General features: G+C 43.3%; 1 protein-coding gene across 5 annotated transcripts in view; it reads left to right on the top strand.

Moving 5' to 3' along the window:
- DCDC2C (doublecortin domain containing 2C) overlaps window positions 1–23,532 on the top strand; it is a 134,909-nt gene that overhangs the window by 107,325 nt on the left and 4,052 nt on the right. The window lies entirely within an intron of this gene.

The raw sequence follows: 23,532 nt of genomic DNA, 5'->3' as shown, positions 1-23,532 counted from the left end.
TGTCAATTCGTCCATCTGATCATCTGTCTAGTTCTGTGCCCTTGATGGAGAGACGTTGTGATCATTTGGAGGAAAGAGGCACTCTGGCCTTTTGGGTTTTCAGCATTTTTATGTTGATTTTTTCTCAGAACTACCAGGAGGAAATGCTAAGTCTCCTGGTCTGCAGAGACTGTGGCTACCCCTCCCACTAGGGGATCCAGGTTCTGTCCCTGAGCCTCTGGCTTGAGTTATTGGAGTTCCTACAGGGAAGCCCTGCCCAATGAGGAAGGATGGTTAAGGGTCAGGTCTAAAGAGGCACTCTGGCCACAGACTGCTACAGCCAGTGTGTTGGGCAGTGGGGGACGAGTCTTGGGACCAAGCATCCAGCTCCCCTGGATCCATCTGGGAAAAGCACAGCCTGGGGCTATAGAGATGGATGCCCTTCTCCCATCCAGGGAGCTTAGCGTGTTAGGCAGTGGCGAGTCCCAGTGCTGGCTGCTGCCCCTCCCCAAAAGAGCTCAAATGGCTTAGACAGCAGGCAGCTGCAGCTGGAGCTGGTTGCCCCTCCTCCTGGGAGTTCAGTAGGCTTAAGTTGATTCCAGCTGAGAGGCTAAGAGTATGTGCATTTGCACACTCTGAGGTTGGGATGCTAGGTCCCAGTGGCGTGGGTTCGTGAGTGGAATCTTCCAATCCCAGGGTTGCACAGTTCCATGGAAAAAGCACGGTTTCCCGGGCTGGGTAGCAAGCTCACTCACTGCCTCCCTTTGCTGCGGGGAGGGGACTCCCCTGCCCTGTGTGACTCTCAGGTGGGCTGCTGCACTACATTGTTCTTCCTTCTTCTTCCTTTTTCCCTCCAGCTCTTAGTCGGTTCTGATGAGAGAACCTGGATACCTTGGCTGCTGATGAAGGATTCACATGCTTATTATGGTTTTCTTCAATGGGAGCCTCCCAATGCTGCCGTTTCTAGTCAGCCATCTTGACCTTACCCCTTCTGGTTGCTTTTTGCAAATTCTTTGGGATTTTCTACTTAGACAATTATGTTGTTGCCATACGTGTCCATGTGAAGAGACCACCAAACAGGCTTTGTGTGAGCAACAAGGCTGTTTATTTCACCTGGGTGCAGGTGGGCTGAATCCGAAAAGAGAGTCAGTGAAGGAAGATAGGGGTGGGGCCGTTTTATAGGATTTGGGTAGGTAGTGGAAAATTACAGTCAAAGGGGGTTGTTCTCTGGTGGGCTGGGGCAGGGGTTGCAAGGTGCTCAGTGAAGGAGCTTCTGAGCCAGGAGAAGGAATTTCACAAGGTAATGTCATCAGTTAAGGCAGGAACTGTCCATTTTCACTTCTTTTGTGATTCTTCAGTTACTTCAGGCCATCTGGATGTGTACGTGGAGGTCACAGGGGATATGTTGGCTTAGCTTGGGCTCAGAGACGTGGCAGTTGTCTGTAAATCAAGACCATATTATGTCTTTTTTTTTCTCCTATGTCAGTGCCTTTCTGAACTGGCTAGGATCTCCTGTGAGATGCTGAATAGGAGTGGTGAGGTCAGACATGTTTGACTTCTTCCTGATCATAAGGGGAAAACATTCTGACTTTGTATGTATAGATTAATATACATTTTTTGTAGATGCCATTTATTAGCTTGAGAAAGTTACTCTGTATCCTGGTTTGCTGAGAGTTTTACCATGAATGGATGTTGAAGTTTGTAAAATGGCTTTCCTGCATCTATTAAGATAACATGTGGCTTTATTTTCCAGTGTGTTGCTTGAGATACTAGATTATTACATTGATTGGTTTTTCAAATGTTGAGGCAGACTTGCATTCCTGGGGTAAACCCCACTTGTTCATGAATTAGCTGTTTATCCAAGGAGCCCTGGTTCCTTTAATTGAAGAAAGGTATTTAGAAATCAAATCTCCTTTATATATATATACACACACACACACATACATATATACACACACACACATATATATATAACTCTATAATTCACATGCCATCAAAATGACCCTTTATATAAGTATAATTAAATGCTTTATATTATGTTCACAGAGTTGGATGGTCATTACCACTATCTAATTTCAGAATATTTTTATCACCCTAAAGGGAAACTGTGTACCCATTATCAGTTACTCCTTATTCCATACCCCTAGTCTACTAATCGACCTTCAGTATCTGTGGATTTGCCTATTATCAGTATTCCATATAAATTGAATCAAATAATGTGTCCCTTTATGTCTGTCTTCTCTTACTCAGCATAATGTTTTCAAGGTTATTCCATGTTGTAGCATGTATCAGTACTTTATTCTTTTAATGGCTAAATAGTATTCCATTATGTGTTAATTCTTTTTTAAATGTTTGGTAGAATTCACAAGTGAAGCCATTTGTGCTTAGCTTTTTCTCTTTTCATGGGAAGTTTTTTGATTACTAATTCAGTCTCTTGTTATAGTTTTATTTATATTTTATATTTCTTCTTGAGTTACTTTCAGTAGTTTGTGTCTTTCTAAGAATTTATAAATTTTGTGTAGGTTATCTAACTCATTGGCAAACAATTGTTTATAATAGTCTCTTTTCATCCACTTTGTTTCTGTGAAGTCAGTAGTGTTATTCCCTGTACATTCCTGATTTTATCAATTTTAGTATTCTCTTTCTTTCTTGATCAGTCTGGGTAAAAGTCTGTCAATTTTGCTGATTTTTTCCCAAAAAACTAGCTTTTGTTTTCACTGAATTTTCTCTAGTTTTAAAATTTTCTATTTCACTTTTTCCACTCTAATCTTTATTATTGTTTCCTCCTGCTTGCCTTGAGTTTTGTTTGCTCTTTTATTTTTGTATAGCTTCTTAAGGTGGAAGGTTCAGTAACTGATTTGAGCTCTTTCTTCCTTTTTAATATGGCATTTAAAGCTATATATTTCTGATACGGTTTGGCTGTGTCCCCACCCAGATCTCATCTTGAATTCTCATGTGTTGTAGGAGGGACCTGGTGGGAGGTAACTGAATCATGGTGGGTGGGTCTTTTCCATGCTGGTCTTGTGATAGTTAGTAAGTCTCACGAGATCTGATGGTTTTGTAAGTGGGAGTTTCCCTGCACACACTCTCTTGCCTGCTGCCATCCGTGTAAGGTGTGGCTTGCTCCTCCTTGCCTTCCACCATGATTGTGAGGCTTCCCCAGGCACATGGAACTGTAAGTCTATTAAACCTCTTTCTTTTGTAGATTGCCCAGTCTCGGATATGTCTTTATCAGCAGCATGAAAACAGACTAATACCGCTTCCTTCTAAGCACAGCTCTAGTTGTAAATTTTATTGTGTTTTAGTTTTCATTCATCTCAAAGTATTTTCTAATTTTTCTGTGGTTTCCTCTCTGATTTTTTTCATTTAAGAGCGTGTTTTTAGATTTTCATGTGTTTGTAAGTTTTCCAATTTCCTTCTATTATCGATTTCTAATGTCATTCCATTGTGTTCAGAGAATATGTGATTTCAAGCCTTTTACATTTATTGAGACTTGTTTTATGGCCTAATGTTTGGTTTATCCTGAGTAACGTTCTATATGCACTTGAGAAGAATACACACTCTGCCGTTGTTGGGTGGAGCAGAGTATCTTATGTCTTGTTGGTTTATGTTGTTCATGTTTTTCATTTATTTGTTGATCTTACCTAGTTGTTGAAAGTAAAGTATTGAATTCTCCAACTGTTAATGTTGAATTATCTATTTCTTTTCTCAGTTCAGTCAGTTTTTGCTCCATGTGTTTTGGGACTCTGATGTTAGGCTTCTTCATTTATAAAGGATATTTTCATGGGTATAGAATTCTGTGTTGATAGTTTTTTTGTTTCATATCTTTATCAATGTGATTTGCATTGACTTCTGATTTCCATTGTTTCAAGTGAGAACTCAGCTGTAATTTTCATCTTTGTTTCTCTTTATATTATGTGTCTGCAGTTAATGCATGATATTCACCTTTTCCACTAGAGCAGGATTTGGCAAACCTTTCCAGGAAGGGAGATGGTAAGTATTTTAGGCTGTGCGGCATGTAGTCTTTGTTGTAACTCATCAGCTGTGCTGCTGTAGTGAGGAAACAGCCATAGACAATAAGTAAACACATGAGTGTAGCATGTTCCACTAAAATGTTTACAGAATCAGACGGAAGCCTGGATTCGGTCCATGAACTGTAACTTGCTCACTCCTGCTCTAAAGTTGTAAATGTATTTATGACAGTTATTTAATTCCCTATTTGATAGTTCCAGGATGTGGATCATATCTGTATCTGGTCCCATGGATTGTTGTATGATTTGGGGGTGAGTTATTTTTTCTCTTTTTCATGTGTTTGAAAACTTTTGGTTAAAAGCTTGACACCATATATAGCAGGGATTGGCAAACTTGTCTGCATAATGCCAGAGAGGCAGTATTTTAGACTTCACAGGCTATACCAACTCTATTACAACGACTCAATTCTGTTTTATTGCAGACATAGACAAATCTTGAATGAAAAGCCTTGACTGTGTCCCAATAAACCTGTATGTATGAAAACAGATGGTGGACTGGATTTGATACACAGGCTGCAGAGACTGAGATAAACAATCTGTATGCCATGAAATGTGCATATCTCCTTTTCTGCTAGGCCTTTTTGTGGGGGCTTGAATCAGCCTAGAGAGGAGTTTAGTTGAGGTTTGCTGTTATGACTACCTTCAATGCACCACTGGCTTCAAATTCATTACCTTCTGCTTAGGGTTGGGGCTGGTTTCCTTCAACAGGTTTTCTCACTGCTCCTGTCCCACCTTCAGCTCTAGGTTTCTCTTGCCTCCACCCCAGAGCAGTCTTGCTCCATGCTCTTGCCCCTTCCCTAGCTGTAGAGTTCTGATACTTGTCACTGGATGCCTGGTACCTGCTGGGGTTTCTCTTTTTTTTTTTTCTGTTTCAGCCTCATGTTTAGGCAGGATTTCTGTACCTGGGTCTTGGAAGTGGGGATTTCTCAGTGGTCCTGCCTCTTCTCTGGCAGTAGAGAGTCTGTCAAAATCTGGACCCAGAATGATTTCTTGCCCCTTTCCCAGAAGTGGAGGGTTTTATTCTGTTCCTTTCTCCAGCCACAGTGGGTCTTCATCAGTTCCCTGGCAGTGACTGGTTTTGCTGTCTTCCTCTCAGAAGCTAAAGCTTTGTCCCCTAGCGGGAGGGTTTAGGGAGGACCCTGAGGTTTCCTGCAGCAGTGATCTCCTTTCCAGCGTTGCGTCATGGGGGACACTTTCCACCCCCTTTCCAGCTGGTCCCCTTTCCAGCCTTGCATCATGGGGGACACTCCCTTACCTTCTGCCCTAGCCCCTCATCTCTTTTGTGAGCAATCGGTGAAGTCTGCAGAAAATACCCTGGGAGTGAGTGCAAGCTCTCCTGTACCCGCAGCTTCTGTAGTCACCTACATGCACCAAAACTCTTAGCGGAAATCTTCTTATGCCTTTCTTTGGCAGTCTTGTCTTTCTCTTAGGCCCTGCCCTAGGGAAGCCAGGCTCGAATCCTGTGTCTTCTAGGAGGAATTTATCTTTCTTTAGATTTCAGGCTAATTGGTTGCCTTGTGACCTGAACTCTCTGATGGGTTCAAGAGAGTTATAATTTTGTAGATTATCTGGCTTTTTCTTATTGATAAGGTGGGAGCTTGTTATTACAGTTGTTTTCTTTCCAAGATAAAGCTGCATTTTTGATATGGAAAATGTTTCGGGAGACAGGATGGCAGTGGAAAGCTTGCAGTGACCCGTGGGGATTAGTATGAAACGGGTCTGTAGCTCCTGGGCTCCAGTGTGGTCATAGCACTGCCCTGATTTGAGTTCAGCAACCGAGGCTGGAGGCTGAAGGTTGACTAGCAGAGCTTATCTAGACAGTGGGGATCCTGGGGGCTTCATATATCTTGGTCTGGACTTCCAGGGCAGAATGAAGCTGATCACTGCTGTAGCCAGGAGAGGTGGGTGGCCTTCTAGCACCGGCTCTCATGTCTTGGCAAATCATCGTTGAGTGCATTCACATCTTCCACATTCACAGTGGACTAACCTTTGCTATAAATCCCGTGCCTCAGGATCCAGCAGTAGCTGAGCCTTCGTGTCCTGAGGACTCTTGCTTATTGTTCAGAGAAAAGAGTATCATCTGCTAACACTGATGGTTTCTGTTTCAAAAAACAATTCACGAGTGTCTTTTAACAAAAAGCTTCCCCTAAGACACACCACAAAGAAAAAAGATATGTCAAAGAAATAGAAATTTATATATTCTGTAATAACCCAGCCATGGATGAAAATACTTGCAAGATCCTCTTGTAAACAGCTGCCATAATGTAGGCTACATTTGTTTCTTGAAATATAGTTTAAAATATGCAGAGAACACTCAGTAGGGAAAAGATCTTCCTTTCCGTCCACCACCTCCTCCTTGTACCCCATAAAAACCCCATAATAATATCACAAAATTACAAATTTTTAAAGTTTTTCATGGCTGTTTATTTGTTACCATAATTCTTTTTCCAAGTGTAGTTTTAAAAGCAGTTTACAAAGAGTTTTCATGTATATGACTTTCTGGCATAACATATTAGCCATAAAGAGAAGAAAAATGGTATATCACAGTATTGATATAATGCTTGGGAAAGTGCTTTGCAAATTGTAAAAATCTTGTGTAGGTATTAGCTGTTTGTTTTTTAATTACGTACATCAGATATTTTATAAACAAGGAAACTGAGACATGGAGAAGGAGCCACCCTGCCCCACAAGGTCACAGGTCATTTCCCACGGTGCTGACCTTGAAGCGCGCCAGCTGGCACTGGCTCACAGGCTGTGTCTTCTGAGGTTTGAAGGTCCTCTCTCCGTGGGTAGGAATGGAAAGCCCAACGGCTCATCCCACAGCTTTGCGTTGTGTGTAAGATCTTTATCAATAACCTTTGTGCTCCTTGGATGTGATTTAGTCCCCCAAATAAAGCACCTGCAGCCCCCATTAAAAAAGCATGGTAATTAAGATCCTATGAGATAATATGTCCTATGAGATTACCTAATAGTAAGGAGTACCTAATGCCATGTGCATTGCATCTCTGTGGCCTTCCTCCCTCCCTCCCTCCCTCCCTCTGTCCCTCCACCCTCCCTCCCTGTTTCCCTCCCCTCCCTCCCCTCCCTCCCTCCTTTCTTTCTCCCTCCAATTAAGTGGACCTATGTGTGAGGACCTGAACGTCGTTCCTTTTGAAGACAGATATGGAAGGAGTCTTGACCAAAGGAGGGGTTGAGAGAAGCTCTGCTAGCTCGCAGGGAGGCAGACAAGTCACACCCAGCCCATCGCCCATCACCCATCGCCCATCACAGTGGCTGACTTCTCTTAGAATTCAGACTTGGTTAAAATCAGATTAAATTAACCCTGAGGGGAGCCTGAAAAAGGAAGAGAGCATCTCAGAGCTGCCTGAAGGCTACATATGGAGTAGAGGACATCTGGGCCTTGTTGGGCACCAAGAGGCAAAGCCACGTGGAAGGGGAGGCAGCAGGGGTGGGGTTGGGGGTGGGGGTCCACTGGTGTGTTGGAAGCAGCAGCCTGGGACTGGCGAGAAAGGAACACGAGGGTCACATGGTTCTGAGGTCCCAAGCTGGAGTGAGAGCTCTCTGGGCGGTGATCTTCATGCTGTTCTCTTCTGTGGACTGGGAGAAAAAGGTGACGCAACACCGGCTTACTTGGGACCCATCATACAGTACGCTATTTGGAGTTTCAGTTTCAGAATTTAATTATAACTGTTCATATTCCTTTAGTCAACATCTTTCAATAATTTGTGTTGAATGTTGGGGAAATATACTTTCCGTTGAATCCTGGGGAATGTTTACCTTCTGATTTTCTCCTTTTGCTGGTAACTTAAGAGAAAAGACATCATTCAGTGTGATAAAGCCAACAAGATGATCAGAGAAGCTTTCTCTGCTTTCAAGAAAAGTGGTTTATAAAGGGGTTCCCCCAATTATTAAAATTCAAAGGTGCTATTTTCACCACATTGGAGCAGAAGCGCATTTGGGCCCCAGATTGCCACCTAGTGACCAGAAAGAACCCACTGGGCATAACCAGTACGTCTGACGGAAGTGTCCCTCCAGTTTTAGAATGTGGGTCTCTTTTCTTTTTGTTATTTGATTTTTAACTGGAGGATGCTCTTCAAGTGACAGTTTGCCCCAGAAAAAAATATCAGTGGGCAGTGTGTTGCCTCTTTTCCCCTTTCAGCCCTTCCTCTGCCCTTTCAAGTCAAAGTTCTGAGTACTTTCAAAATTCACATGAAAGTCTGCAGACTTTTATTGAGCCTTAAGTTTATAAAACATACATGGAACCATCTGCCGTAATAATTTAAAAATATGTGTAGATTATAAACTGCCTTTGTAGACATTTCCTTTTGATTTTTATTTTCACGGTAACAACCTTGCCAGATGGTTATTCTCAACAGAGTGATTACCTGTCTTGTGCTTGGTGACAAAGGTGACAATAGAAACAGCAGAAACTGAAGCAGATTGCCTCCTTTTCCCACCTATACTCCATGGCCAGGAAAGTGGTGTGCTGGGTGCGGGGTGGGTGCCACTCACCTGGGGCTGCCCTCTCTCTGTGGGCTTGCCTGTGGGTTCCTCATCATGTCAGCGCTGGGCAGCCTGGGAAGGTGACTGTGAGTTATTTTATAAGTTCACTAGTTTGTTTCCAAGTGCCCAGCGACCCTTTGGGCTCTACCCAACAGCATCATCGTTCAATTACAGCCTTCAAGGTCTCCGAGCCATTTCTCACTATGCTGCACTGCACAAGGCTGTTGAAGTTAGTCAGCCAGTCTGAGGCCACAGAAATTGTGGCCCAGCAGGCAGATTTATTTGGGAGGAGGGAATGAGCCCATTTCACACTTCACTTAAAAAATGTTACCTTTCCTGCTGAATGCTTATGGCTGTTAGTGGCCATCAATCCTACCAAATTCTGTAGACTCAGCTGCTTCGAAGTCCTGGAATTCTTGCCACTTGCAACACCTTGTTTCTGAAACATTACAGTGCCTTCTGATATTTTGTGAGTTTGCAAGTTTCATTTTTCTGGGAGAATAAGGCAATGTTAAGTCCCTGAAGTTTTAATTCAAGGCAGTAGTAAGTTTTTCTTTAGCTCACTGGGAATCATTTTTGGCTGTTTTATTGAAGTTATTTTTGTTTGTTTTTGAGAATTAGGAAGCAGACAGGTATTCAAAAGAGGGGACAAAAGAAACCAAAAAATACCAATTATTTTCCCTATCACTTTTCAGTCTGCTTTACTTTGCTTTGAAGTGTTCACAGTTCCAGTGGCCCCAGCACAGGAACACATGATCATGCTGCACAGGGCCTGTGATGCTGGCTTTAGAAATGCTCTTCTTTTGCAGTATATGTGCAATGCAGCCGCTTCTTACTTCTCAGTTTCTTTGTGTGCTGTAAGCCTGAGAATCTGGATGCATAGCATTTGCAGGCTGGATTCTCATTCCATAAGGCTTCATTAGATGTCTTTTTTTTTTTTTTTTTTTTGCATTGATTTTAGTCAATCTGGCAACTAAGGAATGGTTAAAAATGAATTTTTAACTTTTTTATGATCATAAATTAGCTTGGCTCTGTGATGAACTGTTATTGATGGTTGTTCAAAACGCTACTGGCAGTTGGTGACAGCGTTTAGCAGGCAGGGCGGGCCCTCGTGGAGAGTGGAGCACACAGTTGCATGCCCGACCTGCCTTTTTGATCACATGTTCCCAGTTCAAAAGGACATCCTGGCCGTGCTGTGCAGTTCCTATAATCTTTTCCTGTCTATTTTGACAGCCTCTTTTGACTTGTGATAAAAGCCTGCTCCAAGCAAAATTAATCATAATGGTTTATTTTTTAATTCTCTTTTTATATCTTTGGGTAAAGCTACAGAGATTTACTCCCCTGAACCAGGCTTCTGTTCATTTTCCCTGCTGTTTTTATGATTTTTGTTAAAACCACTCTAAGCAGAGTCGAAAATCTCTGGGTTTCAGGGCCTTCGGTCTCTCTCACTCCTTACCGAATCCTTTCGTCCCTCCTTTTCCTCTTCCTGTTAGGTGGCCGGTGGATAAAACCTCTGCTTTTGATGGCTGTTATCAGTTATTGACACATAGTGTGAAATTAAGTCCGTGTCAGCTTCTGAAGCTTGCTGCTCCAAGTCTTAGCTTTTGTTGTGGAATGGAAGTGGCCGCCCTCTGTGAAGAAGCCGTCAGAGCATCTGAATGTTAGTGCCATATAGGCAGTGAGGGCAGCCCTGGGCTGTAGATAAGGATGTTGGCCATGCAGAAAATTATTTCACTGAATATACATCTTATTTTACCCAAGGAAAAGGAGAACTGACAGAAAACCAAATGGTTAATGTTTGCTTGGTGGTTCAGGCCCTGATGTTTGAGCTGAGAATGCTTACATACCCATCAGCTTACCTAAATGCATCTCTGCAGTTTCCCAAATATTGATAGGTGAGAACTTAGCCACTTGGTATTTCTTGTGATCCTGGAATTAATGAGTGCTTTTATTGGAGGTTTTTTGTTTTTTTGTTTTTTTTTTTGGTTCATCCATTAGTGATGTTCTGTGATCTTTTGCTTAGGTATAAAATGATGCCTAGGACTGCAGCGTGGTGCAGAGGAGAGCAAGCACTGGGCCTGCATCCACAAGACCTGGCAGTAGCCCTGGACCTGCTGTTGAGGGTCTGTTTCCACTCAGGCCCCCACTGCCGAGGCCTCATGTCCTCACTGGTAAGATGAGGCCAAGGAATTAGATGCTCCTTCTTGGTTCCAACTCTTGGGAAATTTGTGAACTCCACACAGGTTCAGCCCTTCCTCTTTTCTTCTTGAGCCTGTTGGGCATGAGCAGAAAGCTGCACCCCGTAGCCCCGACCCCACCCTATGTGACTGGGCAGGTTAAAGGGGAACCATGGGGCCAGAGGCTTGGTGGTCCATTTGGGCTGTGTGGTGGGACTGACCTTGACTCACTGCAGGGGGTTGTTTGAGCTCTGAATCCAGACTGTTTGCCTTTAGACAGAACAAGATCCAAACAATTCTAGAAGAATGTTCACTACATTTTTCTTTGCCTCAGATACTTTGCTTACTGCTAAATGTAACTCTTTTCTGAGAATCTCAAATTTCCATTTCTTTCTTTTTGGCAGAACTCGCTCACTCCTGTATGGCATTTGATTTAAACGCAACCTTTCTTCAGTCTCTTGGGGTAGATCATTTTAGCCTGATGAAGTGATCTTTTGAGTTTTGTAAAATTGTTTCTGAGCAATTCCAAGTAGGGTTTACTTGGCGACTTTCCTCAGTAGTGATCACAGATCATGTGCTTTGGACATATGACTGCACAGAGAAGGAAGATTTCCTTTGCCTTCCTGGTAGCCATAAAAATATGGGGTAGTTTTCTCCTATTTGTAGACAACCCTCTTCCAAATGATCTTGAAGAAGCTGTCATTGGATGCATTAAAATTGCCAAGAGGATTTTAACATGTACTTATAGTTGTCCTTTGCTCAATGATGGGATGTGTTCTGAGAAATGCATTTTTAGATGATTCTGTCCTTGTGCAAACGTCAGAGAATGACTTGCACAAACCTCGATGGCATAGCCTACTGCACACCTAGGCTATGTGGTGTAGCCCACTGCGTAGATTGCAAACCTGTACAGTAAGTGACCATCCTGAATACCATAAGCAACTGTAACACAGTGGTATTTGTGTGTCTAAACATATTTAATCATAGAAAAGGTACAATCAAATATGGTATTATAATTTTAAGGAACCACCATTGTACATGTGGCCTGTTGTTGATGGAAACATGCTGCACATGATTGTGTTTAAAAAATCATCTAAAAATGCTTGAAAATGGAAAGAGGAGAAGCAAAATGTTGATCAGAGAAACCCAGTACCCAAACGAACTTTCCTAATTGAATTCAGCCATGTGTGTCTGGTGGAACATGTAGAAGTCAGAGTCCTGGGGTCAAACACCAGCCCTTCCTGCTTGACATTGGTGATGTCTAAGGCAAAGCACTCCACCTCTCTGAATGTTGTTTCCCCATCTACAATAGGCACTGTTGTGATGTTGAATGAGAAAAGGGATCTAAAGGCTGAAAATGAACACCATGCGCAAATGGAAGGTAGCCCTGCATTCTTCACTTTCCTCTTCTGGACTCTCCCCGAATTCCCTATGTCAGTTCTACTGTGTCGTGTGCAGGAGCCAGCGTCTCATGGCATGGCAAGGGACTCTTTCTACTTGTCATTTCCAGTCCCCTCTGCACACCTAATTTTGATTGTGCCTCTCTTTGACGTTGGATGGTTACTGTATGCCAAACAATATCGAAATCGAAACATCTGCCAACATTAAATGGCTTAAGAAAGTATTCTTGTCTGTTTTCACCTTTTGTGTTGAATTTCCCAGCAAATTTTATAGGAAAAATCACCTATAGCACAAGTTTTCATTCCATTCAAAGGTAGACTCCAATATGTTTTTGTCAGTGTGAATAAAGGAAGAATAAATAGCTTATCACCTGATCGAAATTCAGACTAAGAAAGAACCATCAAGATCCTGTAACCAATCTACCCATCTCCTTTGCACTTTCTCTTCGGATGGCGTGGTCCAGCTGCTTCATTCTTCCTCGAAGCAACTTTTGTGTTTGCAGGAGAGTGTTGGGTGCTGCAAGATTCTTGATAACATAGAACTAAAGCTGCTCGAGGCCATACACAGTGAAGCTGGCTGCTCTGCCAGCCTTCCTATCAAAGCTTCGTTTCCATTAGGGCAGACCTATCTTGTATTTGAAGAGAGCTTTTATGTTCTGCTTGAGTCTTCTCTTCTTCAAACCAAGTCGAACACCGGAGTCCCTCCAATATTAGGCATATGACCTGATTTGTAGTCATTTTCTTCACATTTATTTAAATGCCTCTGATGGTGTGGCCTCAGCACTGAGCGCAGGGCTCAAGGTGAGAGTGAGCCATGCAGTTTCTCGCCCCCAGTGTCTACTGTATACCTCCCTACACTGCACTTCTCCAGAGGACACTGGAGATGGCAGGAGTGCTTTTATTAATTTCCAATGGCTACTGTGGCAAATTACCATGGATTTAGTGGCTTAAAACTCATAGGTGGGAACTGAACAATGAGATCACTTGGACTCGGGAAGGGAAACATCACACACCAGGGCCTATCATGGGGAGGGGGGAGGAGGGAGGGATTGCATTGGGGAGTTATACATGATATAAACGTCATGCACATGTACCCTAGAACTTAAAGTATAATAAAATAAATAAATAAATAAATAAATAAAAAACACCACAAGGTTATGATTTACAGTTCTGTAGGTAAGAAATTCAACACGGGTCTCATTGGGCTAAAACCAAGCTGCTGGCTGGGCTGCATTCCTTTCTGGAGGCTCTGGGGAGAATCTGTTTCTTTGCTTTTTCCAGCCCCTGGAGGCCCTCCGCATCCTTTGGCTTGCAGGCCCTTCCTCTGTCTTCAAAGGCAGCAACCCTGCATCCCTCTGAGCATTCTTCTGCTGTCACGTTGCCCTCTGGCTCTTCTCTTCTATCTTCCTCATCCACTTTTAAGGACGCTTGTGATTATGTTGGGCACTCTGGATGATCCAGGATACTCTCCCTCTTTCTTAGCAACCTTAATTTCACTGCAACATGATTCCCCTTTGCCATGCACCCTAACATAGTCACAAGTTCTGGGCTTAGGATGTCGTCATCTTTGGGGGCCATTATTCTGCCTACCATACCCCCTGAGTTTTATATGTGCTAAACATAGCTTCTGTATCTTGTAATCACATAAATTAAGGTTTTGGACACAAGTAGAAGGTCTTCCATTTGCTTCCGACACATTTTGTCCTGTATGTTTTGTGTGCTGTGTGCCATGTAGCATTTCCATTGCCGTTGTGTCAGCCTTTCAGGACTCACAGCTTGTCTTTCAGACTATTGGCTCACCTTTAAGCCTCATTTTATAAGCATCTACCATAATGTCCTTTGGAAGTGTACCCCAGATTGAGACTATATACTGATTATCAACTCAATAGAGAAATGTTACTGCAGCCAAAAGATGAACATAAAGCTTGTCCAGCCATGTAGGAGGTCTTGCTTACTTCAATACTTCTTTATCATCAGGACTAAGGAAAATAAATGAAATGTATATTGAAGTTTTTAATAAAAAGAAACATAGTAAGTTGCAGAAGAGAGCTGGGGTTAGCTGTTCAGAAGCCCTTTGCTATCATAAGGCATCACTGCTTAGCTGTAGTCCGTCAGCTTTAAGGAGTGGAGATATGTAGCAGTCTTCTCTATCTTTTCAGGGTTTGCCCCTATGTGACAACACTGATGTTGAGTACAGAATGTTTGGAAGAGTCTGATCTCTCTTTATTTTCTATTTGTTTTTAAAATAGCCTTTATGTTTCAGAGCAGTTTTAGTTTTATAGCAAAATTGAGTAAAAAGTACAGAGATTTCCTGTTTAGTCCCCACCCCCCAATCCCTGGCCCAAGCCTCCTCCGCTGTCAGCATCTCCTACCAGAGTGGTACGTTTGTTACAACCGATGAACCAACACTGACCCCTCACATCATCATCACCCAAGTCCGCAGTTCACATTAGGGCTCCCTCTTGGTGTTCCGCGTTCTACAAGTTTGGACAAGTGTAAATGACATGCATTCCCCATTATGGTGTCGTGCAGAGTAGCTTCACTCTCCTAAAAATCCTGTGTCCCCCAATCCACTCCCCTATCCCCTCCAAACCTGTTGTAATCACTTCACAATGGTTCTCTTCACTGTCTCCATGGTTTTGCCAGTTCCACAATGTCATAGAGTTGGAATCATACAGTATGTACCTTTTCAGACTGTAAATGCTTAGCAGACATCTTTCTGCTCCACATATCTTCAGTGTCTTTGCCTGCTCGGGGTCTGTGGGAGGAAATGCAGAGATCACCTGGGAGGTCACTTGCATTGCACATGAAGGAACTGAGGTTGGCATCATTGTGAGCTCACTCAGTTTTCCATGAAGATCTGTAAGTAAACCTAGTATTTAAGATGCCCATTCCAGGGCTCTGTCAACATGTCAAAGGCTATTAAGCAAGTGACTAGTTGGCAGAGACGGGGGAGGGAGCAATCTATAAATTGGTGAATAACTTGGGCAGAATGAAAAGAGTCTGGCCCTGGGGATCATCAAATGTCCATCAAGTGGGATGGAGTGAGGATGGCTGAGGAAGGGAGGGAGCATCACACATGATGTGCTGGGAACGGTGCTGAGCATCGTATTTATATTCTTTCTTTTTATCTTCATGTGAGGATTGCTGTTGAAATGGTAGGTATTAGTTTTCTAAATTTGAACTAAGAGAGACTCAGAGAGGTAAATTACTTTCCTATGGCCACATAACTAGACAGTAGGTTTTAAATCCAGATTTGTCTTGCTCCAAAGCTTCCCTTATTCCCATAAATTCATGAGTTTGCCTTCCCAGAGGCAATGGAAGTGCTTCTCCACTTGCCATGTAATCGATCTGTGACACCAGCCACTGTAAGGCTTACACAGGCATGATTTGGGTTGAATTTATAAAATCTTTCTCAGAAATGCGGAGCGTTCCTTTACTTTTAAGGATTGTGAAGAGGACAGCCAAGCCCACTCGGGGCGTTCTTGGGTCTCTTTCTCTTTTTTTGAATTATTAAAGCAACTTTTATTTATTGCCAAGGAGATTTGAGGTGGTTTGCAATAAAAATAGAGATAAAAGAACATGGAAATCCTTTAAAAGAAGAATACAAACATAAACGCCAAGCAATAAATTAGCAAGTCAGAGAGAGGGAAAATCAGGGCATTTGTGTGACATAAATGACATCAGACGACGTCCTGGAGGAAGCGTTCAGGCGGGAGCATGGCTCTCACTTCCCATGGAAATCTCTAGTTCCCTGCGTCATTTATGTTCCTTATCTGTCCGTACATTTAATCATTTTTGAATATTTGAGTTTCTAGTTGGTGAAAAGAAGTAATAGTGAGCTAGATGTCTGAAACCATCAGAGGTTTTCGTCCCACTAATATTAATACACAGTGAAACTGTGCAGGTCATTGATTTGAAGCCTTCTTTGAGTCTCTTTTTTATATTAATTCATCACCAGTGATGAATTAATGTAGATGTAATGTAACTCTTGGTGTGATGCAGGACACTTTATCTGTGTGGAACTGTCCCCCTCCAGCCATCATTCCAATCTGTTTATGACACGATATCAGCTCTACCCAAATTGAGGGACATTCTACAAGGTAAGGACAAGATCATTTTTTTTTTCTTTTTGAGACAGCACCTGACTCTGTCACCCAGGCTGGAGTGCAGTGGCGCCATCATTGCTCATTGCAGCCTCAGACTCCTGGGCTCAAGTGATCCTCCTACCTTAGCCTCCTAAGTAGCTGGGACTACAGGTGCACACCACCAAGCCTGGCTAATTTTTTTATTTTTGTAGAGACAGGGTCTTGCGATGTTGCCCAGGCTGATCTCGAACTCCTGGCCTCACATGATCCTTTTACCTTGACCTCCCAAAATGCTGGGGTTACAGGAATAAGCCACTTTGCCCGGCCAAAATAATTGATTTTTAGTATTTGAAAGAAAGCATCAGAAAACTTGACGGTGGGGAAATCTGGCCGGCACCACCCACCTGCGGTCAAGGTTAATCTCACCAGTGATGAATTAATGTAGATGTAATGTAACTCTTGGTATGATGCAGGACACTTTATCTGTGTGGAACTGTCCCCCTCCAGCCATCATTCCAATCTGTTTATGACACAATATCAGCTCTACCCAAATTGAGGGACATTCTGCAAAATACCCAACCGGTACTCCTTGAAAATATCAAGGCCATGAAAAATAAGGGAAGACTGAGAAGCCGCCACAGTTTGGAGGTAACTAGGAGACATGGTAACCAAATGCAGCATGCTGTCCTGGACTGGATCATAGTTTGGGGGAAATCCAAATAAAGTCTGTTAAATAGTATTCACAGTTAAATAGTATTGCACAAATGTTAATTTTGGTTTTGATAAAGTACCATGATTTCGTAAGGTGTTAGCATCAGGGGAAGCTGTGTAAAGAGTACACTAGTTTTCTCTGTACTATCTTTGCAACTATCTTAAAATTCTGTACTATCATAAATCTAAAATTATTTCAAAATAAAACGTTAAAAGAAGCACCAGAACTCCTCTTCCCCCAAGTGGAATATAATTAAGGACCTGCAATCTACGGAGCAGAGAAAAAAGGAATTGTTTGGTTGGAATCTTTCAGCCCTCCTTTGCGTCTCTTGGAATCCTCCTGCTGGAACCCTGAGACACCTCTGAGGCACATGAGGGCACCGAGGAGCACAGGAGGAACACAAGTACACTGGCCAATCTCTGAAGGGCCTTTTCAGCTGAAAATGGTATTCTGAGTTTTGCCAAATCTGCCAAGGAGTGGCATTAGAGCAGTCAGAGAAGTCAATCGATCGAGTTGAAGTTTGCTGATCAAGCAAGGTGAAAGCTGAGAACCGGCTTGTATTAGGCACAATGGAAGTCGTTCATAGCCTAACAACAGATGGTTCCTGTAGAAAGATGAGCATGAGCCTGATAGAAACTGGTCCAAAGAATGGAAGTAGTGAGAATGGAGACACCAGGCACAGGGGACACTTGGCGGGGACTTGGCCATCGGGGAGCACACACTGGGGTAGTGGCTATAGGGGAACATGGTGAAGGCTGGGTTCTTTTAGGAGGGGGGCCCATGATGAAGGCCAGGTTCTTTCTGGTGGGGGGGCGGGGCATGGCAAAGGCTGGGTTCTTTTTGGGGGGCCCATGGTCAAGCCTGGGTTCTTTCGGGGGGGCCATGGCGAAGGCTAGGTTCTCTTTTAGGAGGGGACATGGTCAAGGCTAGGTTCTTTCTGGCGGGGGGGAGGGCGCCCATGGTGAAGGCTGGGTTCTTTTTGAGGAGTCATAACTATTACAGCATGTCTGTTGTCATCTAAAGGGCAAGAAACTGAGGATGCGGTATCAAGAGAGGCAATAACTGCCAGGTGGACCTTCCTCAGTTGACCAGCAGTGTGGAGTCCACGCGCACTGGGAGGGTTGGTCCTATGCAGGAACAGGACAGCTCCTCCGGAGTAGTACAGGAGAGGGCAGAGGATGCGGACACAGATCCCGGGAGGCGAGGAAGTGTGGGGTAGGGCCTGTGCATGTTTTTCTGAGTGCTCTTATTTTCATACACAGAGGCAGGGCCGTGAACTGTGAATGTGGAGGGGGGAAGTGGAGCTTTGAAGAAAAAGGAAGCAAGAAATAGTTACTTGGAAGATTGAGCTACTGAAAGAACTGGAGAAATGACCTGGGGTTATGTCGTGGCACTAAGGAGCCCTTGAAGGTGGTGATCGCGAGTGGAAGGTGTGAGTCCAGGGGCAGGCAGTGGCTCCAGAGTTGGTAAAGGAGGATGTGGACAAGTTAGGGGTGGGAGGGTGAAATGGCGGCAGGGCTGGTGGCACAGAGGTGCTGATGAGGTAGGAGAATTGGAGTGGGGCATTAGAGGGAGAGGGCTGTAAAGATGGGAGGGTGGAATGAGGTGGGTCAGAATTCCTGGTAATCACAGGGTCTAGGGTGTGGTCTGTGGTAAGGAGCAGGATCATCAGCTGTGATGAGGCCAAGGCACTGAGAAACCACAATTGGAAGGTTTGTATTGAGTAACTGTTGTGGTCCCCAAGGATCATGATAGAGAGAGAGAGACACACACACCAAACACCAAAGACTGATTAAGAGTAACAGGTGTGGCCTGGAGCTCAGTAGACAACTACTCAGAAGAAAAAGGGATGGATGGTAGAGTCTGATGGCAGGAACTTCAAAGAGGCTGAAGGGCTTTAGGGAGGAGGATGGGGTAAAGATCTGGAGACAGTGATGGGTACAAGAAGGGCCCCTACCCACTTCCGTGGCCGGTGGTTCAAGTGTGTGGAAGAGAAAGGCATCATTTGAGAGGGTACTGTGGGGCTGTATCCTCAGGAGAGTCAGACTCTGAAGTATGTCTTAGAAGTCTGAAAAACACGTACGCCTTTTGAACCAGCTATCCACATCCAGAAGTTTGTTCCAAGGCTACAGAATTAGAGCTAAGTTCTTATTCCCTATTGCTAGACTAATTTAGGTTACAACTTATATCAAATGGTGAGTTTATGATTTATATTTATTTCCGTTTTTTGGCTTTGCTCTGTTTTTCAGATTTTCTATGATGAGCATGTTTGAATACAGAAAATAAAAATATTTTTATATTTTAAGAATAAAGGAACTATAGTGGTTGCGGGAGAGATTATTAGGTTAACCTGTTAATCTAGGGCCACAGAGGGACAGGAAAGCCTTCAAGCCACCATCAGAGATTTTGTGAATTCAAACTACTTTTTGGTGTAACTTGCAATCCCCTGTAAGGACTTGCTAAGGTCTTTGCTGGTTTATTTAAAAACGTTCTAGCCCACAGAGAAATCAGTTGCCTAGGTAATAGTTACCAAATACAGAAAATAAATGCTATCTAACTCCGGCTTTCTAACTCTTCACAAACTAATTATACCTTCAACCAAAACATTGGATTTATTTTCACAAATTTGAGCCTGACATCTTAATTCATAACTACCAGCTGCTGGGGCTTCTGGCAGCCACAAAAATAAGTGAAAATAAAACTAGGTTTTAAACCGAGTATTGAATATGGTACTTACATAATGTTCAAATCACATAATCCTTTAAAACGTACAGATGAGGAAATTCTTTGTGAAGAAAGGCAGTGGTTTTGCTGACCTCATCCAGCGGTTATCGTAAGTCTGATCCTTGGTGGCCTCTGACCTCACACGATTGTAATCAAAACCAGCTCTTGAAACTCTTCGTTCCTCTTCGTTTTTCCCTCTGCTCCAATTTTCAGATTTCCCCAGCTGCTGCTGTTGGCAGTTTAATCTCTCCAACCAGCCCTTCTGACGGCTTCTCGAATTCCTCCTTCCCCGGCTGTCAGCTCCCGCATCTGCTCCCACATGTCTTTTTCATCTCACTCGTCAAAATGTCAGGGCTGCAGAACAGCCTCAGTCTCATTATTTGGCTACTCAGTTCAGATGAACTGAAGTGCTTATTAGCAAAAGATTTCTGTGTTAATTATGCCGATAGAAACTCTGACACACAGATACGCTTGGGGCATATACCCAGACTAGAACAATTTTTTCCTGCTAAGTTGCTGAATTGGCAGAGAAGCCTATGGATTTCACAGTACCTGAAATCAAAGCAGAACTGTCGGAGAAGACGTTCGATGGGGCAGATCTGTGGAAAAGTTTTATTGCATTTATTTATATGATACTTGTGTGCATTTGTGAGTTTTGTCTTGCGAGTGTTGATGTCAGTGTACTTTTGTAGTTTTGGTATTTTTCATTTTAGAGTGAGTAGTCTACCTTTATTGCTATTTACTATTGAGATTTTACAAACCTACAAAGAGCTGCTGTGTAAGCCGAGCCGATTTACATTTGCTGGTTGTTTGCAGAGAACACCCAGCACCTGCGTTTTACTGGTCACCCGGAAAGACACTGTCACCTCCTGAACCTCATACAGAGCAGAGGAAATGCCACCGCGTGTGGCTGGCTGCCCGCTGTGAAATCCTATGAGGAAGAAGGGGAAGAAAACCTAATTCAAGTAAAATATGCTTTTTGGCGGGGGTTGGGGGAAGAAAAATAAGATCAAAATTCTGCCAGTGCCCTGTAATTTCAGAAGGTACAATTTGCATAATGTTGGCATGGCTTTCTGCATAATAAAAACATAGTTATATTTTTGACTGAAATCAGCCCTAAATGCTCTCTAAACTAGTCACATTGGTTACTTTCCAGTAATTCTTGTATCCATAGCTCTTACATTAAAATACCGTGGTTTTACACTTTTTGGTCAGCTTACTAATGTCTGGAGTTTTGTTTGTTTATTTGTTTCCAGTATCTCTCAAGAACCTCAGCGTGAGTAAAAAAGTGGTTCTGTTTCCTGGTAAGAGAACCTGTGACACATGCTCACTCACAGACACCTCTGTGTGACGTAGGACATGGTGCAGGTGGCTGCTCTGCGAGTTTCGAGGTGAAAGTGGCCGCAGCGAGGCCCCGTGATTCACTGCCTCGTGGGGGGTGTCGCCAAGCTTCCCACTGACAGGCAGCCTTCCCCATGTGCTCATGTGGGCTTTGAGTAAACCACGCGCTCATGACTATGCATGGAGCCCTCAAACCGTCTTGCATATGTCAGGTTCCAGGTCAGCTGACAAACGAAGATTTTGGTGTACTGTATGGTGGCACAATCTGTCAGTCAACAATGTGGTTTTGCCAGATTTTCCATCGTTCAATTATTTTAATCTTTCACTGCATTTATTCTTATAATATTTTGTAAAGAAAAGCTCCTGAAACTTGTGATAAGTCCAAGTTTCAGACGGGAGGCTTTAGACACACGTGAGTATCCTTAGGGGAGACGTTTTCAGCCACACTCAGGTGCCTGTTGGGTAGCAGGCTGGGTTCTGAAAGAAAACCGACAGAGCACACAGACGCACTGCCAGGAATGTCTCGTAGATGATTGGATTTAAAAGGCAAGGTGAACGCAGAAGTTTTTGAAAATGTATTTTACTCTGTAGTAACACAGCACAAATATTATTTTATATTAATATTTTATATCATTTTATATTACACAATATTAATATTCATATACATACATTTTAATATCTTAAATCTATTTTTAATTCTGCACATTTTAATTTTATGTGTTTTTGGGAATGCTTTATGTGCGGGACTAGCAGACTGCTGGTTCATTCACTATTTATTTTTTATTCTTTTATTTATCAAACGTTTTCTGAGTTTCTTTCAGAAGTGCCAGGCTGAGCTGGGCACTTCAGAAACAAAGATGAGTAAATGCAATCCCTGCCTTCTAGTCAGGGAAACAGACTTGACACGGAGAATCATGCCCAGGTGTGGGAGGGCACTATGCTGGTGCGAGGCGTGAGCGGCCAGACAGGTCTTCCTGTGGGATTAGCAGAGGGTCGCTTTGCCCTCAGAACACTCAGCCCCTGCCTTTTGCTTGGCACATAGTCATACATCACCGTGCGACAGTCTTTGTATTTTCTTCTATAACCCCCCTTTTTTTTTCTGTTTAAGCTTTTATGTGATGAAGAGTATCATATCATGGATGCATCCATTTTTCCATTCACAGTGCGCTTTCATTGTCATGTCATCTTAATCCTACAGTTCCTAAAGATCCATATTTTTATCCCTATTTTCTAAGAGAGAATTAACTGAAACACAGAAGGGAAGGTGCCTTGTTCAAGAGGAATCTGAAAGTGGACGGAGGCAGCAGGACTCACGTGCCATTAATCATTTCTTAAAAATAGAAAGACAATATGGAACTGCTGACCTTGGGCCAAGTGCTATCCGGAATGTGGAGGAAATCCACTGGAATGAGACTCAGTTTTGTTTTTCTCAAGAAGCTCATGTGTATTGGGGTTGGGGCACAGATCTATAGACAAGAAAATCTAATAAGAGAGATAAGTGTTAAAATAGAGGTGTGTACTGGGTACCCTGGAAATATACCACAGAGTGAACGACGGACTGTCTGGGCCTGGGAGGGAGGCTGCAGGGATTTATAGAATGTGTTATAAAGGAGAGGAGTGCGAAAATGAATTGGGAAGGGCTTGTAGGAATTTGCCAACTTGACAGGGTGAGGAAGCGGGTGGTGGGCAGAGGGGTCAGCTTAGTCAAGTGCATGGAAGAGTGAGGTTGCATTGGGGGAGTGCAATTAGTTTGGGGCAGTTGGAGCAAAAAGGGAATGTGCCTGAGGAAGGAATGGTATGTGAGGAAGACGGAGATACAGACAAGGTTCAGCTTTTAAGGTCCATCAGTGAGAAAAGGCAAGGCTAATTTGTAGTTTAAAAAAAAAATCAATTCCAAATCTCAGTGGCTTTAGACAATAAATCCCTATTTCTTGATCACAGCAGCCTTCTGTGGATTGGAGGCTTTCCTGGGTGGCTCTCCTCCACACGGTGACTCAGGGATCCTTGATTTTGTCATGCTGCTGTCTTCAACACACGATCTCTGAGTCTGCTACAGGAGGAGAAGGAAAGACATAGGAAGCCACATTAGATACACCAGCCATCTCAGCCCAGAAGGGACACATCCCGTCTCACATCCCGTCGGTCTGAACTAGTCGTCTGGGCCCGTTTAGCTGTGCAGTGTCTGGTAACACAGTCTCGGGCAGCTCTACATCTCTGGTGGTCACCTGGTCATGGTCGCCATGCCCTCGTCTGTCAATGTAAGGATTATGGTCTTTATCCTGTAGGTAATGCTAAAGCAGGGAGAGGATGTGATCAAATTTATGTTTCTAAGAAGGGGCTGTGATAGCAGGGGAAGAAGGGAGAGGGATGAGAGTATTATGTGTGTGCATCATATTCTCTCTTTTGGGTGTGAAGGCCTGGATCCAGGCAGGGGTGGGACCCAGGGACCCAGACAAGAAGTGATAGATTCCTGGGAGTAGACAAAATTGACTGCACTGGGCCACAAAGTGGATACGGGGGGCACAAATGACATTGGAGTAGAGATTTCTGGTTTGGGTCTGCGCATTGCTTCTGAAA

Source organism: Trachypithecus francoisi, unplaced genomic scaffold (genome assembly GCF_009764315.1).
Source record: "Trachypithecus francoisi isolate TF-2019V2 unplaced genomic scaffold, Tfra_2.0 Lachesis_group17, whole genome shotgun sequence".
NCBI lineage: Eukaryota > Metazoa > Chordata > Mammalia > Primates > Cercopithecidae > Trachypithecus > Trachypithecus francoisi.
This window is presented reverse-complemented; position numbering and strand designations above follow the sequence as displayed.